Below are 14,569 nucleotides of genomic sequence, written 5' to 3'. Positions count from 1 at the left end.
GTAGCTTGGACGCATCGTCCCAACGGTTAGCCGAACTCACGCGGTCATAGTCGTCCAGCCAATCCTCGACGTCTTCGCCGCGAAGTCCAGCAAACAGATGCGGATCGCGCTGGTGCCCACTGACAACCCAATACGGAGAGGCTGGGGTAGCCGAGGCCGAGATGGTGGAAGTAGAAGTGCCTGTTGGCTCGTCCTGCGACATGCTGGCGGACAGCTGGCACAATCGGCGACCCGATCGAAGCTCCAGGAGGTTGAGAGGGGAGTCAGAGGACGGGGGACCGAAGAGCACACTCCACCACTTGTGACGCAGTAGTAATCACGGCGTTTATTCCGCGTCAAAAGATTAGGCGAACCGACCACGCCCACAGCACGGAGCACACACGAGAACCAGCCCCACAAGCGATGATGAAGAAGAACCCCATATGAACCCCATATGATGATGATCGTGTACAGATGACAGAATATAGCTTATAAATTCCCACACTATTAATAAGATTGGCCCATGCGTTATCACAGGTGACTTCAACGCGCACTTCCAGCTGTGGGGAAGCAGTAAAATTGGCTACAGAGGCAGGAGTCGTGCGTCCTTTGCTTCCTGCCATGATATGTGCTTTGTGAATGACGACAGCCCTACATTTCTGTGAAGCACGACCTAGAGTAGCGGCTTGGACTTAACTTTGATGTCACGGAGCTTTGCCTCGAGCGTTCAGTGGTTTACAGACCTAGAGAGACGTGGAAGCGACCATATTCCAACCACAAAAAAACACAAAAAGATTACAGGAGCTCAGCAACGCTCCTGTACTGTCTTGCGTATAGACGATTGGCTAAGGTATAAGACGCATATAGAAAACGCATGTCGGGAAGGCCTTTCACACGCTTTCGAAGATGCAATCGCTGAAGCATTGAAAACACCCATCCGCTCGCTTACAAGATCAGCAAGGTGATAGGCTGCGACATAAAACTCGAGAGGTTGCGTGCGACACGCCGACAGGCGGAGAGAAGGTATCGGCGCGCGAAGTCCGTCTTGCATCTGCGGGCTCCACGATGTATACAAAAGAAAGTCCAGCGTCGTATGGATAAATTGAAACACAAGCGATGGAAAACTTTGTCAGTCGCTTGATTCCCAAAAATCGCTCTCGCACATATGGAGAATGGTTAAGGGACTTCACTCATCTCCGCATGAAAGGAAGCTTTTTGCTGCTCTGGCCCTCTACCAACTTCGCTAAGAACTTGCAGTGGCCGAAGAGTTCTCTGCACTGGTTGCTGGGTACGAGGTCATCATTACTGACGTAGCACTGGATGACATCCTTGAGGCACGTCTACCAAAGAAGACCGTGTTATTTACCCTCGAAGAGCTCGACGCTGCGTTGGTGACTGCAGGCATTCTTCATCACCAGGACCAGATGCCACATAGGACGTGACGCACGTGGTGAGCTGCTCAACTACTACAATGAGTTTTGGGAAAACGTCGCCGTTCCTAAACCATGGAAATCGAGACAACTTCATCGCCATTTTGAATCCTGCAAAGTCTCCGCTTGATCTATCCTATGATACGATAGCGCTTTCGAGCTGCGTCAGCAAAGTGATCGAAAGAATGATTCTTGCTCACTTGGAATCGTACGTAGAGCAATTCAACATATATACGTACGCCATGACATGACAGTCTTTCGGCGAGGTCCCTCGTCAATCGACAACGTCATTGGCAGTATAAATTGGGTTCAAAATCAAAAAAAGCTTCAAGCGCGTGTGAGTGGCACTTTTTCTAGATACAAAAGGAGCATACGACAACGTCGTCCATGTATCCTTACTGAACTCACTTGAGGCTGTGGAAGTTGTTGGCCGGTTCTATCAATGGATTCGGGACTGTTGGACTGAGAGGTGCTTTTTCTTACAGACTGAAGACGGCCCAACTTCGCAACATTTCATATGCCCTGGTGTTAACACCGCTAAACGTAGACGAGATACGAGACAAGAAGACGACAACACAAGCGCTTGTGCTTGTGGTGTCATCTTCTCGTCTCGTGTCCCGTCGACGTTTTGCGCTGTTAACACCAAGATGGAAAACCAACAATCGCAAACTGCTATTCTAGCGGAATTACATCTGCTGTGATGTGCCCCAGGGGAAAGAGTTGAGCCCTATATTGTTCAACCTCGTGCTCGTAGGACTAGCGGTGTACTTACCGCAGACAGTTCATGTCTGAATATACTCCGGCGACATTTGCACCTGGGCTTCTGCTGTGACTCACCCTCAGGTAGGAGCTAGGCTTCAGAGGGCGGCAACCATGATGGCGTCTCATCTCGGAATACAAAGCCTGTGTGTGTGTGCTGAAAAGTGCGCATTGGTTGGCTTTACGCGCAAACAAATGTAATTGTATCACGTTTCCATCAACGATCAAGCTGCCTCCTGTGTCAAGACGCATCACTTTTTGGGTGTCATCATAGACCGCAACCTCTCATGGAGCCCTTATTGCGTCTATCTGAAGAATTTCCCATTGCTGAGATCTTCCAATTTCTATGCGGGAAAAATTGGTGCGCATCAGTGCAGTCTTTGATGCATCTGTACAGGGTACTCTTTCTCGGATTCCTACGTTACAGTCTACAAGCTTTGTTCAATACATACAAGACGAACCTCCGCGCTTTGGAGAGCATACACGGTTAAGCCCTAGGCGCGTATTTAGGGCTGCCTCGGTGCATCTCAACAGCAGCAGCAACAATTGCCATCGCGGGAGACCATATGATCCAGACACCCGTAGCTGTCGACTCTCTCAGAATGCGTATTCGCCATCTGTCAAGGATCCCCGAGCATCATTTAGCCTTCCTACCTGCCGAGAGACCTCAAGCAAGTTTTTCAAGAGTGATTAGCGCTCATCAAGAGTGCATACCATCCAATTATACACCGGTAGTGCAGAATTCATCTCCACTGCGACCTGCGACCGCCTCGAGTGAATTTCGCTATTCCGGTAATTACGAAGAAGGCCAATCATCCGTCTCTGAAGCAACTCATGCTCCTATTACTGCGCCAGTCGCATCATGGCCGCATACATATATATACTGATGGTTGGGCCTCACCTACGAGCTCAACTGCTTCATTCGTCATTCCAGCTAAGCAGGTTACAGTTGAATTCAACTTTGCACATATGACTACATCTACGTCGGCCGAACTTGCAGCTCTCTGTGCGACTATGAAGTATGTATGTATGAAGTAGGATGTATGTCATCGATTACCCGACAGAGAAATTGGTCGAATTTTGTGATTCTGAGACAGTTCTTTACAGTATCAATTCTGCATTACATCACACAACTTACGAACAAATGACATCTGACATCAGGGAAGTGCACCACCATGCTCTGGCAAGAGGGCACAGCATTATCTTTAAATGGATTCCAGATCACTGCGGCATCGCAGGCAACAACCTTGCTGACAAGACTGCCAGGTCTACAGTCTTGTCAGACACAAGACGCAGACACACAGACGCATCAAACACCTTCGGCGAGGTCAGACGCTGCCAGGGAACTTCGCCTACTTGCGCGCAAAAAGTAGCAAGATCTCTCCAGTTCAAGTGCCTTCAATTGCCGATTGCATAAACTGGACCTCACGCAGTTGCTACAACTGCCATCTAACGTTACCCACGGCGAAACAACCTTGTTGTACCGCTTGTGCTAGGGAGTGGCGTTCACGAACGCCTACTCCTATGGTATGCGAATAGCCGAGAACCAGGTGTGTGACTCCTGTGGGCGGGAGGAAACCATCGAGCCCCTATTGGGTACCTGCCCTCGCTACGATTTACGATGCCTCTCCCTGCGGTAACCTTAAACCGACTGGACTCAAGACCGTCCCCCGAGTGAAAGATACTCGGGCCGTGGCCACACCCGTCACTAGCACGCAAAGCCAATAGGGCCAACAAAAGACCAAGGCTAAAGCGAGCTGACTATCAAGTCTTGGTTTATTCAGAAGAGCATATTACATACGTATGGAAGTATATTAGACATAACCTACGTCATACCTACAAGTCAACAAAGAGCTGAACATAAAGAATGAATGGGCCGCCCGTCAACCATGGTGAAACGAAGTGCAGTTTATCAGGCAGATGAATTGGAGGCTATTGAAATTAACATAAGAATAAAACTATCCCGATAATAGAAACAATCGAAATCGGCTACCAACCAAAAAGACAATAGCAACAAAAGTAAAGGTGATGGTGATTACAAGGTAATTGCGAAAAACAAAATGAGCAAGGAGAAAAAAACGTGCAGTTGTCAAGATATGTGACCTCCTTGCCAAATAATAAAACTGCAGGTGTGTTGATTAATGTCGCTTTTCGATGTTGCGCAAGTCCGAAATTCGACATGCTCACTGTTAACGATATTTCCTTAGCGCACAGGCCTGTTTCATTGACCCTGCTACTGTGTGGTTTTTCTCGGAAACTTCCCCGACGAACTAACCAAACATTACACTCTTGTATCGTACAACTGCATTTATTCATGTGCTATTCTTACTGCTTATGCCTTTATGTAACTGTGGCGTGAAGAATACACAGGTATTTTGTTTCCCTTTTCAGCTGCCGTTGTGATGGCCCTGGTCGAAGAGGTGCGCATGGTGCAAAAGAGACGTAAGAGACTACACTGATTCTTTAGAAAGATGTGAAATGGGGAAAACAAGAAAGTAGGGCCGCTCGGTTATCAATGACTTTTGCATTCAATATATATATAGTCATATCATGAAAACGTAAGAAACACTGACAGCAGGGACAACATAGGGGAAATTACCTCTGCCTAATAAATGAAATAAAGAAACGGTAAACTAATGGAAATGAAAGTGGATGAAAAAACAACTTGCTGTAGGTGGGCAACGATCCCACAACGTTTGCATTTCGCATGCGATGCTGTACAATTTGAGCTACCGCGGCGCCGTTTTCCAATCCACCTTCTTAGGTATTTATGTTTCGTAGTAGAACCCTGGGAGGGTTAGCCAGCGCTACCCCTCACAGACCTTGGCGGTGCATGTGGAACATCACTTCTGCCGCAGGCGTCATGAGAACACGATTATTTTTGGGTGAAGGCAACCGGCCAATAAACCCACACATGCTACCTGAAGCGGTCAATGTTCCCTAATATGACTATGACAAGTACGACTAATAAAATATCGGGTCCCTCAGTTGGCCCCCTTTCATCTCGTATATATATATATATATATATATATATATATATATATATATATATATATATATATATACTGTGAACTCTCACTTGAGTGAACTTAGTTAAGAACTTAATTAAGTGAACATAGTTCACGTAACAGAAAGTTCACTAAACTGTATATTCACTAGACCAAGATGAGACATGGCATACAGAGTCCAAAGTTTGAAAGTCTAATTCATGGAGCAAAACACATGGCACCCATAGTGTTAGAAATGGGTAAAATAGAATTTGTACAAACCCCAAGTACAAGGCTCATAATAGTTATAATGCTGCCTTTATCACTTGGAAAAAAAGATCTGTTATCTTCTTCTGCACTTGTACTTTCAGAGCACAGGAAGTAACAAAACTGTCCAAAGAGTCAATGTTTTTGTACACTTCTTCTGGCCCAGCTTGCTGCTGAGACAAAAAGTCTCTCAACTTTCCAATGTACCCTACAACCTCAGCTAGAGTTACAGGCCTTGAAACTGGCTTGGCAGTTGCCTCTCCTTCGTCTCTGCTTCGTCTTCTTCGAAAGAAAGAGACGACGACTATTCCACGACTAGCTGGCGGGAAAAAAACACACACCACGTGGTTTGTGGTGTGAGAGATCGCCGCTTTGCTCTGGGGGCGTTGTAAGCGCCAGCAGTGTTACTTTGTTCATGGCCTCCAAAACTATATGCTTGCTCGTTTTGTGCGGGCGATCTCGGAGGCCATGCCTCGTTGCAGTTCATTTTCCGCACCGCCGCTTTGCCCCAGGGGCGCTGTGGCGCCAGCGACGTTACGTTGCCGCTGGAGTGGTGGTTTGATGAGGGCGGGCATCTGCTCAAATCGTAAAAATAAGCCTTGGTTCTCTGAGCGAGTTCGGTAAACCTAAATATTGACTGTTGCGAAATTCGTTTAAGTGAAACATTTTTTGCCTCCAACCTATAAGAAAACTACCGGGGATTTTTAAAAAGTTTGTTATTACGAAATATTCCATAAACCGACGTTCGTACAACTGGGAGTTTACTGTATATATATATATTCTGGAGTGTGATCCTTGCTGTGGGCGTGGTCGGTTCGCCGCATCTTTGACAGGGAACAAACGTCGTGACAACTGCGGCGTCATAAGCGGTGGATTGTGCTCTTCGGTCCTCCGTTCCCTGACTGCCCGCTCAACCTCCTGGAGCTTCTATCGGGTCGCCGATTGTGCCAGCTGTCCACCAGCATGTCGCAGGACGAGCCAACAGGCACTTCTACTTTCACCATCTCGGCCTCGGCTACCCCAGCCTCTCCCTATTGGGTTGTCAGTGGGCACCAGCGTGATCCCCCTCTGTTTGCTGGACTTCGCGGTGAACACGTCGAGGATTGGCTGGGTGACTACGACCGAGTGAGTTCGGCGAACCGTTGGGGCGATGCGTCCAAGCTACGTCACGTCGCCTTCTATCTGACAGGAGTATCGAAGACTTGGTTTTTCAACCATGAGGTTGATTTAACGAACTGGGGCGCTTTCAAACAGCAGCTCGGCCAAATCTTCGGCACACCGGCTGTTCGTTCATTCCTCGCAAAGCAGACGCTAGACACCCGCAAGCAACAACTCGGGGAATCTTTTATGTCGTACATCGAGGACGTGCTTGCTCTTTGTCGGCGCGTGAACACGGCCATGACCCAATGTGACAGGGTTCGCCACATCCTCAAAGGAATTGGAGCTACTGCTTTCAATGCTTTAGCCATCAAGAACCCCGCTACCATCGCTGATATCGTCGCTACTTGCCAGCGCCTTCACGAACTCGAATGAGTATGGTTGCAGCCAAGCACCACTGCAAGCACTACCGCCTATGACCCTACGTTACGAGCAATGATACGCGCAATAATTCGAGAAGAGCTACAGTATCTTGGCTTATCCGCCGGACATATGCCTTCCCATGCTTCGGCTGCCAATCTCGGAGACGTTATCAAGGAGGAATTGGCGTCCATAGTTGGTGCAGCGTACATGGACCCCCTAACCCCTACGGCCTCACCAACGTACGCACAAGTAGCCGCAGTTAATCCAGTCATCGTTCCACCGATGCCTCCAAAACCAACACCGGCCCACATGGCTTCCAGGACTACGAACGCACCTACCCAAACCGGCTACCCGCAGTGGCGTCCTCCTCGTCCCATCTGTTACTACTGCGGCTATCGTGGCCACATAGCACGCTTTTACCGCAAGCGCCAGCAAGACGAGCATCGCAGATATGACGTATACGAACGGGGTTACTTTTCGCCCGGAGCTACTTTCCACGTCTAGGGAGCTTCCATGACCAACGCCCTCCTTATAGTCCACCGCGCGGCCGCTCTCCATCGCGTACTGTAGCATCAGAGACGACTCGGACGTACCGTCCTGAGAGACGCCGCTCGCCGCCACCCCTTCGCCGCTCTACGTCCCCACTGAGACCTACTTCTCAATTCGCCGAGCGTCGTACGGAAAACTAAATTACGCAGCTTTTGGAGGAAAAGCTGCACCGAACGACCGGACGGAAATTCCTCCATCGCGTCCGTGCAATATGATATTGGTTGTAGTAGAATGTGTACAAGTGGAAGCTTTGATAGACACTGGTGCTAGTGTTTTAGTTATTCACAGTGAATTGTGTTCGCGACTTCGGAAAGTTACGAGCCCCTATGATGGACCTACGCTACTCGCTGCTCAAGGGGCTGCCATTCGACCTATCGCCATGTGCGCTGCTCGTATTTCCATCGATGGACTTCTGCATTACGTAGAATTTGCAGTGCTAAGTTCTTGTGCCCAGCAGCTCATATTGGGATGGGATTTTCTTTCTACGGCCTCCGCCTCCATCTGCTGCGGGCAACGCGTTCTGCACATGACCGACACGACCTATTCACTTCATGCAGATGACGCACCACTTCACTTGCTTGCTGCAGAAGATAGCACGCTACCTCCTCGCCATCAAAGCATCGTTACCATCACATCTGACGTCACTGACTGCGGCGACGTGCTCCTATTACCATCTGCACGCTGTCTCGCAAGAGGGATAGCCTTTGTATTAGGGCTAGTTCGGTTTGATCATGGCTCTGCACTTCTCTGCGGTAAACACCCGACATACTAAAACATTCTCATCCCTAAAGGCACTACACTGGCTTGCGCCGCTGAATCGGCGTCTATATCTGTTGTTTCCGTTAAACCAGCTTCCTCTGGAGTTCCTTGTGCCCGACGGGCCGCATCTCCTTCAGCTCTTGCAGCTGCCATCAGTTCCGACCTGACACCTTCGCAGTCACAACTATTGCTTGCTTTGCTCCAAAAATACGAAGCTTTGTTTGACGCGCATTCAGCTTCGATGGGAAAGACTTCGATTACGACGCATCGGATAGAGACGCATGGTACATCCATTGTGCGCCGTAGACCATATCGCGTATCGCTAGCCGAGAGGAAAGTCATTGACGAAAACGTCACCGACATGCTTCAACGGAACATAATACACCCCCCTGCTAGCCCTTGGTCTTCCGGCGTTGTTTTGGTTCGAAAAAAAAAGACGGCTCAACTTCTATGTTGTGTCGACTACTGAGCACTTATCAAGATCACACGCAAGGATGGGAACCCTATGCCACGAATAGACGATACATTGGATTCCCTGCAGGGTGCCGAGTGCTTCTCCAGCATCGATCAGTCTTCCGGCTACTGGCAGGTACCTATGCATGGGGACGATAAAGAGAACACAGCGTTTTCAACACCAGATGGGCTCTACGAGTTTAATGTCATGCCATTCGGCCTCTGCAATGCGTCCGCAACGTTCGAGCGCATGATTGACACCGTTCTTCGCAGCCTGAAGCACTTGCTTGTGCTACCTGGACAATATTGTTGTTTTCTCGTCAACCTTCTCTCAGCACCTGCAACATCTGGATGAAGTTCTCACGTGCCTTGCCAGCGCTGGACTCAGCTAAACACCAAGAAATGCAATTTTGCGAGCAAGACGATCGAAGTACTAGGTCGCATTGTGAGCAAAGATGGCATTCGTTCTGATCCTGATACGGTTTCGGCAGTTCAGCACTTCTCTCGTCCCGAAAACACCAAAGATTTGCGTAGTTTCTTAGGCCTCGCTTGCTATTTTCGCCGATTCAAAAAAGGCCTCGCTTCAATAGCGTCACCTCTGCAGAAATTACTGGGTTCTAATGTTCCCTTTGTGCGGTCTCCCGAATGTGAATCTGCGTTCGCCCATCTGATGCGCGCTTTCACATCTGAACCAGTACTACATTATTTTGATAAAGCTGATTCTACCCTCCCCTCCTGCATACGGATGCTAGTGGTCACGGCATTGGTGGCATTCTCCTACAGCGAGACGACACTTTAGGTGAGAGGGTCGTCGCATACGCAAGTTGCGTGCTGACAAACGCCGAAAAGAATTACACCATCGCGGAGCAGGAATGCCTAGGTATCATTTCGTCTGTGCACAAGTTTCGACATTATCTTCACGGCCGCCATTTTACGATCGTTACAGACCATCATGCATTATGCTGGCTTTCCGCACTAAAGACCTTCTCTGGACGACTTGGTCGGTGGGTTCTTCGTCTGCAAGAATACGACTTTACTATTACCTACAAGTGTGCAAAAAAAACACCAGGATGCAGACGCGCTTTCTCGCTGTCTGCTTCCTACGACACCATGCAATGGACCTCAAACTACCATCCGTGACAAGCTTTCGCACGATCCCCCCCCCCCCCCGCATGCTTTCTTGTTGGCCACTGTCGACGAGATTTTTCCACACGACAACAAATCCTTCCAATGTGACCTACTTGCCGACTCTTACTGTCGGTGCATCATAGACCACTTTCAAGGAGCTGCGCGCCCGCCTAACGCCCGCCTTCGTCGACAGCTGATGCAATGTAAGATTGACAAACGCCTCCTACAGCGTCATGTCTGTAACCCTGACGGTAAACGCTGGGTTCCTGTCCTGCCACACTCTGTTCGTTGTTTAGGTCCTGCAGGCTTCTCACGACGACGTGACTGCTGGTCACCTTGGCTTCCAGAAAACCTATGATCGCATCAAAGGTCGCTTCTACTGGCCTGATTTGTCCGCCAGTGTATCGAAGTATGTCGCTTCCTGCGCGCTATGTCAGCGTCGAAAGCTCCTTACATCAGCTCCGAGCGGACAACTGCAACCGGTTCCTTGTCCGTCGCAACCATATGAGGTCGTTGGCATTGACCTGCATGGTCCTCTTCCGGTGACTCTCAACGGTAAACGATGGAGTGTGACACGCTACACCAAAACAACTTGTGTGAGTTCTGCCTAAGCCTCTGAAGTTGCTGCATTCATACTTCAATCCTTAATACTGCGACACGGTGCTCTTCGCGTCCTCCTGCGCGACCGCGGAAAAGCATTCATCACGCAACTACTAGACGAAGTACTCAGAGCCTCTGGAACCACCAACAAGACTACCTCCAGTTGCCATCCGCAAACCAACGGCCTCACAGAGTGATTTCTTCGCACGCTGTCGGACATGCTAGCCATGTACATCGAACCGGATCACAGAAACTGGGACGCAATTTTGCCATTCTTGACTTTTGCATATAATACCGCCGTTCAACGCACGACCGGTTACTCGCCATTCTACCTTGTCTATGGTCGTTCACGCTCTTCCTGTCTTGACGTCTCTTTCTTCGTGCCAACTGCCCAATAATGTCCATTCTCCTGTGAAGAATATGTATCCCGCATTCTGCGTTGTCACCAGCTCACCCGCATCAACACCGATGCATGGCAACAGGACCGCAAGCAGCATTACGATGCCTCTCATCGCGTCATGTGCTTGCGCCCTGGTGAGGAAGTGCTAATCCGGTACTCCTGGCTTGCGTGACAAGTTTCAGCTTCGGTTCCTCGGCCCCTACAAAGTCTTGCAGCAGACTTCTCCGGTTAACTATCGTGTGCTGCCAGTTATTGTTCCAAATGCACACCGCTGCCACGCCGCTGAGGTTGTCCACGTTTCCCGTATGAAGCCTTTCACGAGACGTTTGCCGCCCCTTTGAATTACGGCCAGGATGGCTGCTCTTGCGCGAGGGCACATTAGTGTGGGAATTTATAAGCTATTCTGTGTCATCTGTACATAATCAAGATCATGTGGGATTCATATGAGGGTCTTCGTCATCATCGCTTGTGGGGCTGGCTCTGGAGTGTGATCCGGGCTGTTGGCGTGGTCGGTTCACCGCATCTTTGACGCGGAATAAACGTCGTGAGAACTGCTGCGTCACAGCGTGTATATATATAAATATATATATATATATATATATATATATATATATATATATATACATATATATATATATATATATATATATATATATATATATATATGTATATATTATAAAGGAGGTTTATTAGGGTTCGCAGCGGCCGCCGGTTCTACGATGCGCCGAGCACAGTCCCCGAGCTCGAGCTTCTGCTGCGCGCTTGATGCTGCCGATGTTGCTGACCCAGCGCGCATGTTCGTTATCTTCCTTACAATGGCCCCGCGGAAATAAAGGAGCCAGCCTGGCGACTTAGGTTTCTGGAAGGACGGTAGAATCGTGATACGGCGTGAGACGCTGAACGTGAAGGACTTCGCGGTTACGACGCCGCATGTCGGACGGCGGCGTTAGCGGTTCAATCAGGTAACTCACGGGTGATGTTCTCTCGAGAACGCGGTATGGCCCGTCGTACTTCGGAAGGAGTTTGGAAGCGAGCCCAGGCGTGCGGCTTGGCACTAACAACCAGACGAGAGCGCCCGGGAGAAAAGTGGGAGTCGAGTTCTGGGCATCGTGAAGGGCCTTTTGACGGTTCTGGTCGTCCGAGGTGAATCGGCGGGCCAGCTGGCGACATTCCTCGGCGTGTCTGGCGGCTTCCGAGACCGGCAGGCATTCGGATGGGTCTGGCCAGTAGGGCAGAATAGTGTCGATTGTGTGCGAAGGATGACGGCCGTAAAGAAGGTAAAAGGGTGAGAATCCGGTAGTGGCCCGAGTCGCGGTGTTGTAGGCATAGGTGACAAACGGAAGAACTAGGTCCCAATTAGAGTGATCAGGTGAAACATACATGGCGAGCATGTCCCCAAGAGTTCGATAAAAGCGTTCCGTGGTACCGTTCGGCTGTGGGTGATAAGCAGTGCATTTACGATGAACAATAGCGCATTCAGCAAGCAGGTGTTCGACGACTTCAGATAAGAAGGTGCGGCCTCTGTCGCTTAAAAGTTCACGTGGACCTCCATGACGAAGGAGAAAACGGTGAAGTATGAAATTGGCGACCTCTTGCGCTGTAGCATTTGGTAGAGCAGCGGTCTCCGCATAACGGGTTAAGTGGTCGACCGCAACGATTACGCACCTGTTGCCGGTAGGAGTCAACGGAAGTGGCCCGTAGAGATCTATGCCCACGCGATCAAAGAGTCGGAATGGGCATTGCAGAGGCTGGAGTTCACCGGCGGAGTTGTGTGGTGGCGCTTTACGGCGTTGGCACTCACGATAAGAGCGGACGAACGTTCGAACGAAATTGTACATTCCCCGCCAGTAATAGCGGTGTCGAAGTCTTTCGTAGGTTTTGAAGACTCCCGCGTGGCCACACTGAGGGTCGACGTGGAACGAGGAGCAGAGCTCTGATTGCAAGGTTCTCGGAATGACGAGTAACCAGGTGCGTCCCTCTGGGGCATAGTTGCGTCGATATAGTAGCAGGTCTCGAATCGCAAAATGAGGAAGTTGGCGCCGAAGCGTACGTGACGCGGGAACTTTCGACGTATCCGAGAGAAGGTCGAGCAGAGATGCAGTCCAGGGATCATTACGCTGTGCAGCAGCGACAGTGTCAACGTCCAGAGAGGATAGGGTACACTCGCAGGCGGAGTCGTCACGGACCTTCGGGGGAAGCGGCGATCGGGATAGCGCGTCAGCATCGGAGTGCTTTCGCCCGGAGCGGTAAACCACGCGGATGTCATATTCTTGGATTCGCAATGCCCAGCGGGCAAGACGGCCGGATAGATCTTTGAGCGTCGACAGCCAACATAGTGCGTGGTGGTCGGTCACTACGTCAAATGATCGCCCGTATAAATATGGGCGAAACTTGCTAAGGGCCCACAAAATGGCCAAACACCCTTTTCTGTAACGCTCTAATTGGTTTCCGCCTTAGTTAACGTGCGACTCGCGTATGCGACGACGTATTCTGTGTGGCCAGGTTGACGCTGTGCCAACACAGCGCCAAGGCCCACACCGCTTGCATCGGTATGGATTTCGGTTGGTGCTTGAGGGTCAAAATGGCGAAGAATGGGTGGCGTCGTGAGAAGACGGCGCAAGGTTGCGAAGGCGTCGTCACACTCTGGAGACCATGAAGAGAGATCTCGAGCGCCACCAAGGATCTGCGTGAGAGGCGATATAATTGACGCAAAGTTTCGAACGATTCGTCAGAAGTAAGAGCAGAGGCCGATAAAACTGCGTAGCTCTTTCATAGTGGTAGGTTTTGGGAACGCAGTAACAGCACGTAGCTTCTGGGGATCCGGGCGAATGCCTTCCTTTGACACGACATGGCCTAAAATTGTGAGCTGACGAACAGCAAATCGACACTTCTTCAGGTTAAGTTGCAACCCGGCGTTGGTCACGCAAGTGAGTACGTGCTGGAGACGGAGCAGATGCGTTGCGAAATCAGGGGCGAACACCACAATATCGTCAAGATAGCAAAGACAGATTTGCCATTTGAGGCCACGTAGAACATTATCCATCATCCTTTCGAACGTAGCAGGAGCGTTGCAAAGTCCGAAAGGCATGACGGTGAATTCATACAAGCCGTCTGGTGTAACAAAGGCAGTTTTCGGGCGATCGGCCTCTGCCATCGGAACCTGCCAGTAGCCTGACCGCAAATCCAGCGAAGAAAAGAACTCGGCTCCCTGTAAACAGTCCAAAGCATCATCGATGCGTGGTAATGGGTAGACGTCCTTCAGCGTGATCTTGTTCAAGCGTCGAAAATCAACACAGAAGCGGATGGAGCCGTCTTTTTTTGGGACGAGGACCACGGGAGAGGCCCATGGGCTTGGGAAGGTTGAATGACGCCTCGACGGAGCATGTCAGCGACCTGGTCTGCAATGACGCGACGTTCCGTAGCGGACACGCGATATGGTCTTTGTCGCAGCGGTGAGTGAGAGCCAGTGTCGATGTAATGCTCGACCATCGAAGTGCGGCCAAGAGACGGTTGCGCAACGTCGAAAGAACGGCGGAAGTGCTGAAGGAGGGCGAGAAGTTGAGATCGCTGCGAATGCGGCAAATCTTCGGCGATGAATGGGCTGAAGACACCAGTGCATGTTGAGTCGGGTACGGAGAGGGCACTCAGTTCATGGACGGTAGTAGCAGGCGCTTCGTCGAGGACGGAGACAATTCGTGTTGAATCGACCGACTCGACGTAACCAAGGCATTCGCGGC

At 50.2% G+C, this 14,569-nt stretch overlaps 1 long non-coding RNA gene across 1 annotated transcript in view; it reads left to right on the top strand.

The window, feature by feature from the left end:
* LOC135913210 (uncharacterized) overlaps nt 1-14,569 on the top strand; it is a 67,567-nt gene that overhangs the window by 25,875 nt on the left and 27,123 nt on the right. The window contains exon 2 of the long non-coding RNA XR_010567902.1: nt 4,560-4,610. This is a non-coding gene — a long non-coding RNA (uncharacterized lncRNA). The remainder of the gene's footprint in view (nt 1-4,559; nt 4,611-14,569) is intronic.

This window comes from Dermacentor albipictus, chromosome 2 (assembly GCF_038994185.2).
Source record: "Dermacentor albipictus isolate Rhodes 1998 colony chromosome 2, USDA_Dalb.pri_finalv2, whole genome shotgun sequence".
NCBI classification, from domain to species: Eukaryota; Metazoa; Arthropoda; class Arachnida; order Ixodida; family Ixodidae; genus Dermacentor; species Dermacentor albipictus.
This window is presented reverse-complemented; position numbering and strand designations above follow the sequence as displayed.